The sequence below is a fragment of the Diadema setosum genome, unplaced genomic scaffold (genome assembly GCF_964275005.1).
Source record: "Diadema setosum unplaced genomic scaffold, eeDiaSeto1 scaffold_38, whole genome shotgun sequence".
Taxonomy (NCBI): domain Eukaryota; kingdom Metazoa; phylum Echinodermata; class Echinoidea; order Diadematoida; family Diadematidae; genus Diadema; species Diadema setosum.
The window spans coordinates 59,993-67,363 of NW_027307664.1; positions in this window are offsets into that span (position 1 = coordinate 59,993).

The following is a 7,371-nucleotide window of genomic DNA, read 5'->3' on the forward strand; positions in this document are numbered from 1 at the left end:
AAATGAAGCACAAACAATTCCGAGTTCGGGGATAGTACAGCGTGTAGGCAAAAACATATTAACATAGAATTCAAGCGACACAATCAAGGAACACAGAAGAACACACAATGTGTTCACAATGACAAAATTCTCGAATACAATAGTGTGAAGAGATGTCACACTGTAGGACACTGCATTCTTTCCAGCAGAGGAAATATTATATGAATACTTATGAAAAAGTGTCATTTCCTTAAAAATGTTTTCATTTTTTTTTCCATTTTCCAATCATCTATAATAATGTTCCAGTATTTGAAAGGGATATACAAGTGAATTATTTGTTTCATATACTGTTATTAGTATGTATAGTATGTATATATATACATACATGTATATCCATAAATCAAATCTGGTACTAGAATATTATGCTCAATCTTGTCCGGTTTCATGTAATGAACTCGCAAGGGCGGGGAGAGGATGTATCACTTTTGGTAGGCTTAATGTTATCCACACTGTAAAAAAAAGAAAAAAGAAAATGCGTCATCTGACATACAAACCCATTGTTGAAAATGATTTTATCAATGCTGTATAATAGTTTTTATTGCTCACGGTCTATAGGGTCTACCGAAATATAAGCCACCCAAACATGAAATCAAACATTAGTTGACTGAATGCCGTTCGACTTCGTCTCAGGGCATAGCACTGTTGAGAAATCATCTGTAGGGGCATATTCTAACGACGGTCATTGCAGCAGTCGATATTTTATATACCGGATGCATGGTTTTGGAACTGGAAGTAATAGAATCAAGTTTTTCGTCTATGGCAAGCTTAAAGGATCGATATGCATCAAGGGCGGTAAATTTGCAATCAGACGTTATATATATATATATATATATATATATATATATATATAAAGGATTACTGGCAAGAAAAAACCCTCGTTCTTTAATAGAAATGACGCACTTGTGTGCATGCGGTAACTATGAGATTTAGCTTAGAAGCATTCCATAGTTACCTTTTGCACATAATTTCGACTGACGTACTCGGACCTGTGCGTCCTTTGTATAATGGTGCCTTTATAGTAACGTTTCACAAATCATATTTCAAAATTTTACAAAAGTTACATTTTAACACTTTCTAGAATATGAATCTAATATTTGGTTTGCAACACTTTCTAATTTATTGAATTTACATGTGAGGTCGTCACTATTCCAGTTTTTGCTAAATGTTGAGTTTGACATTTCTGTATTCTTTAAGAAAGGGACCGACCTTACCTCCCACTTCTGACTTGGTGGTATGACTCTCTCAAATAGATGGGAAAAAGGACCGTGGCCGAGGTCATGACACAAACCCGCAATTTCCACGCACGCGATATCTGTGGATGTGATGCTGGAGTCATGCTGCTGCAAAGTTTTAGCAAGGTTTCCCGCCAAATAGCTGACACTGCAGAGATAAATTTCAAAAGTATTCACTTGTTTAATCCTTTAGACAATACATAATTTTTGCTTTCAGTGCTACGATGAGACAAACAGTCACATCCCAAGCACTCGCTTCTTAAGCGGTTGTAAATTTTGTATTCAGTATTTTCACCCTCTTTTCCCTCCCCTCTTCACTTAGCACTGCTGTACTACTGGAAAATTACGTTTTTGAAGCAAAAGGAGTGGTTTATTATCAATGCATTTCATTCTGTATGATCATAATGAATAAAACCTGGTCAAAATAAGGTGATAGGAATCTTTGTTTAATAGTCAGTTCTCACAGGGGGCATTTTATGTATCAATGCCAAGATAGAAGGAATTCAGATGTGAAATTTGGCATGGTCAATGCAAGCTCAATTCGAAACAAAGCTTTCTCCTTGGCTAACTACTGGTATGTCACGAACGAGAAATTTGATCTTTTTTTCTTTACAAATGATACATAGTAAAATGATACAGATGATGCCCATTGGGCTTACATAAGTGACCTGTCAGGCTACAATTTTCTCGATCACCCCCCCCCCCCCCCACCCATTACAAGCTGGTGGTGAAGCATGAGCTGATAGCAGGCCAATCCTTTGAATACTCGTAATGGAGCATCAGAGTGAATCTTTTCGCTTGCGTTTTGCAGCTGTTTAGGCCACCATACTCGGCTGACCATCCAGTCTCTATTAGTATTTTCGTCAGAGACTTTGGTGAATACCTAGAGTTTGCATTGCAACTGATTGACAAATTGCCCTACATCGACGTAAATACCCTTATAAAAAAACAAACAAACATGGTTTTACAACCGTAACCATGGTATAACCATGGTTATGGACGGTTTTACAATGAATCGATGGTAGTCCATGATTTTTAATTCATATCCATGGTAAATGTGTGGCGGAAGTGTGGTAATACCATTGTTAAAATACCATAGTTATGATAACATGATAAAACTTTCATTTTACGACGGTTTTAAAACCATGGTGACAAAAATCATTGTTATACCACAGTTTTAAGAAATTAAACAAAAAACAATGGTGAGAAAACCACGACAAAACCATCGTTCTATACTTTGGTAAAAATAACATAATAATATAACAATGGTTGTAACCATGGTTTCACAATAGTATAAAAACAATGGTTAGGAAACCATGGTGTAACTCTCGTTCTACCAAGGTTGAAAACCATCGTTATAAAACCATGATTTCATCATGGTTTTATGATAGTGTAAAAAAGATAATAAAACCATGATTTTAACCATGGTTTTATGATAGCACAAAAACACTAGTTATAATACCATGGTTAAACTTTCGCTTTACAAAGGTTAAAAATGATGGGTATTAACCATGGTATTAACCATGGTTTTATCATAGTTAAAAAATGATGGTTATATAACCATGGCTCTAACAGTGTTTTAATGAAAGTGTTTTAAAACCATGGTTAAAAAAATCATCGTTATACCACAGTTTTAAGAAATTTAAAAAAAAAATGGCGAGAAAACCACAACAAAACTATAGTTCTACTTTGGTAAAAATAACAGTAATATGACAATGGTTGTAACCATGGTTTCACAATAGTATAAAAACAATGGTTAGGAAACCATGGTGTAGCTCTCGATCTACTAAGGTTGAAAACCATCATTATAAAACCATGATTTCATCATGATTTTATGATAGTGTAAAAACGATAGTTATAAAACCATGATTGTAACCGTGGTTCTATGATAGCACAAAAACACGTTATAATTCCATGGTTAAACTTTCGTTTTACAATGGTCGAAAACGATGGCTATTAAGCATGATATTAACCATGGTTTTATCAGTTTGTAAAAAAATAATGGTTATATAACCACGACTTTAACAGTGGTTTAACGAAAGTGTGAAAACAACGGTTTTAAACAATCGTTAAAATTCCATTTTAGCAAGGAAAACGATGGTCATAGCTACACCAGGATTTGAACCGTGGTTTTATCATAGTGTGCAAAGGATGGTTATGAAACATTAATTGGTTCTATAACCGTGGTTTCATGATAGTGAAGAGGCGGTTAAGAAGCCATGATTTTCACCATGGTTGCATGATAGCTCATAAGAACAGTGGTTATAAAACCGTGGTTTAACTTCTGTTTACCCACGGTTGAAAAAGTGGTCATACAACATTATTTTAACAATGGTTTCAACCGTGGTTTCATGATCAGATAGTGCAGAAAAAACATATTCTAGAATTTCTAACCATGGAACCTTGTATGATAGCATAAGAACAGTGGTTATTAAACCATGGTTAACTTTTTGTTTAACCAAAGTTTAAACCACGTGGACTATAATTATTGAATGATGTCGATCACAAAAATCAATATGAAAACTCATACTTTGATGGCCGCAATGCCAATGCAAGTCATATGACGGACATTCATCTAACGCAACCACCCGTTTGGCTTCAACAGGTGTTATAATATGTAAGCAAACAGTAGTCTTACCATTGCAAACAAAAAGCTGCTTCACTTGGTTGATTTACAGCATTCCTAAAATGCAACATCTATTCACTACGGAATAAAGCACGTAATAACCTTAAATGAGATTACATACTCGTGAAAAAAAAAAGTAGTAACCCATTGCCGCCCGTTTGTTCCCCGTAGCTTTGACATGTACACACAACAATAGAAAACTAGGAATGCAATCGGCGTGTAGTAATTGTGTACGATGAATGGGAGATCCGGGTTGTTGACATGAGGCTCGTTCGTACCAAAGATCACAACAAAATTTTTTTGAAAATATTGACACATAAAACAAAAATTTTATTTGCAATGAAAAAGTTTCAAACATATATTTTTTTATTACAAACCAAAAGATTAATGATTAAAAGTTTTCTTGATAATGATGTAACGTAAGAGGTCATGTGCGTGTTGTTGTTGTCGCTGATTGAACCTTACGTGTATGTACTGCTGAACCGTTAGACCGCGACCGCTCAAAAAACACACACGGTAATGTACGATTTATTTCGCTGTTCATTTCAAACGCTCGTGATGATCTCTGAGTCAAACATTTCGACGTACGAACCATCTGATATTTTGAGAAATGGCTAGCAAACGGCCCCTAAGAAAAAGAGGAACTTCTCCTTTGGGATTCTTCGAGGAAGGTTGGTCAACATAACTTTAAATACATTATTAGTAGACCTAATCGTATAATCTTAGCTAAAATAATTACCAGCGAGATTTGCATTGATTGTCCCGACCGACCCGACCGACAAATTTTATTGTCCAAGAATGGAAATTCTTTTTGCCCAATTGATCGTGGGCCCGGCAGCCACTGAGCAGCGCCAGATCGACGTTGCTCTAGCCTTTTCAACTGTTGAACGGCAAACAAGGTACCAGCAACTCCCATCTTTTAACGTCTTTTGGTATGACGCGGCCGGGGTTTGAACCCACGACCTCCCGATTGTGAGGGCAGCCGCTCTACTCACTGAGCCAACACATCGGTTATGGCTCTCTACCTCCGGACTATGTCTATAGGAGGGGATCCGTAAAGCCAGATGCAGTCTCTGCTCTGTGGAACATATCCCCGTCGACGAGATACAGACCAATCTTTCGATCAAGTGCTGGGCTTGGTGTTGAAATCAAAGACTATCGTCTGCTGAACCTAGCTCCGCCATTAGTGTAAGAGTTAGGCCTGTAGCATGTACATTTTATGCTAATGCAATGGTCACCCACGCCACGAAACGTAGGCCCTTCACAAGCATGTGGCTTCATAAATCTGAGCCTGGAAGCATAAAATTTACTATTAAGTTAGTTGTGTTTTAAAGAATGGTTGAAATTTGGGGCATTTTAATCTGGCTTCCTCACTTTGTGTCTAAAAATTAAGCAGTCCTGCATCTTTTAACATTCGAGTGTAATCATGCGCCATCACTTTTCGTCGTGCGATTCTCACGGACCTTGCGATGCTGCGATTCCAACACCCATTGCTGGGGATCAATAACTTTGATCAGTATCGCTTAGTTAATCCGACCGTCGGTGTTGGAGCTCAGTTTAAGTCAGTCATTTGGGAGCTAGCACTAGCACTGATCTTGAAATCCCCTAATGGCAAAGGATGATGCATTTTGTAATTTGTATGTTATAGCAGTATATCATTCACCTAACGGATTGTTGTGTGATTTTTCTGGCTAACCTTATTTTTCTTCTCTCAATCATTAATAGGTGTATTATTGTTATGTCGTGTGTTTTTTCCTCATCAGAATCAAAGATTGATTGTGCAGGTGGCTGATGTGAGAAGGTGTTTCCATAGAAGACTTGCAGTCCATAGAAGACGAGGTCCATCCATGACCATTGATCGTGCTTTCCACTAGCTTGCTCCTTTCATGGGTACATGATGCACATGCAGCGCTGATTAACATCAATATGCATGTGTACATGGCATCCTCCTGGCTGAATTCTGGTGCAAAGAAGTGGATCATCTGATGTCATGTTTTTCCCGCTTGACCATGTCATCAAGGAGAAGGTATTCCTTTTTCTTTGTTTCTTTATTTCAACCCAGTATTAGTATGGTTCATTAGAAATTTGAGCATATCGCTGTAACATACCCAAATTCTTGTGCAACATCCACAAAAACCAGCAGCATGCTATGCGACATTGTAGAATATTTGGGAGTCTTTTATTCTAGCAGTCATTTGGGAGCTAGCACAAGCACCAAACCTTAAATCATCCAATGCTGTATTTTGTATGTTACGTCATTTTCCTGTGTGATTTTTCTGCCTAACCTTATTTCACTTCTCTCAATCATCACTATTATTGTAATGTTGTGTTATTTTTTTTTTTTTGCTCATCAGAATCAATGATTGATTGTGCCAGTGGCTGACACGAGAAGGTTTCTCCATAGAAGACTTGAAGTCCATCCATGACCATCGATCAGGCTGTCCCCTAGCTAGCTCCTTTCATGGGTACAATAAAGTACATGCAGTGCTGATTTACGTCAATACGTGTATGGCATCCTCCTGGCTGAATTCTGGTGCAGAGAAGTTCATCTACTGATGTCATACTTTCTCCCGCTTTCCCATGTCATCAAGGGTAAGATACTCCTCTTTCTTTCTTTCTTTGTTTCTTTCTTTTTTCAACCCATTATTAGTATGGTTCATGAGGAATTTGAGCATTACACTGCAACATACCCAAATTCTTGTGCAACATCCTCAAATACCAGCAGCATGCTATGCGGTATCCTAAAATATTTGCAACATGCTTAAAATAGAATGTGATCAATTTTTAACATCAAATTACTCTAGGCAATTTGTGCACAATACATGATATGGAATGTTGAACATAATGGCTTCACCTTTATGTGACACTTAGTGGTTAAAATCATTGTACAAGTACACTGTATTTTAAACAGTATCTCTCCAGCACAATAAAGTGATGAAATAATGACTAGGTGTACCACATCAATCTAATCCTATTCTTCTTATGTTTTTTGCACGGTAGCTATTCTGTGCAAGAATTTTGTGTGTTGAGTATTTGAAGTAGAGTTTAACACGTACTACATGTTATTGTTATTAAAAAAGTAATGAATAAATTCTCAGTTCGTTGCAGGACTGATCTTCCCCAAGAAAATTCTCACGGCTCGCGGTTGCAAAAGAAGGACATCTCAAGGCTCCACAACGACAAAGGGCACACTAACCAAGCTATATCAAGACCTAGTTCCTGCGAAGCCTCATTCAGAAGTTGCACCAAAGCTTACTGCTGAATAGTCTTGGACAGTAGAAGTACAAGAACAGTTTTCAAAGCATGTGAAGTGTGCATGTATGCTCTCATATCAGGACTGTTGGTTGCTAGATATTTTTTTTTTTTTTTTTTAGATGCTGTTTTGTTCTGTTGTCCAGTGCTCCTGGTGTCACTTAAGTCCAAATTTGCATTATCTATACAAAGCTACAAATGATCATGTACATCAAACATGCA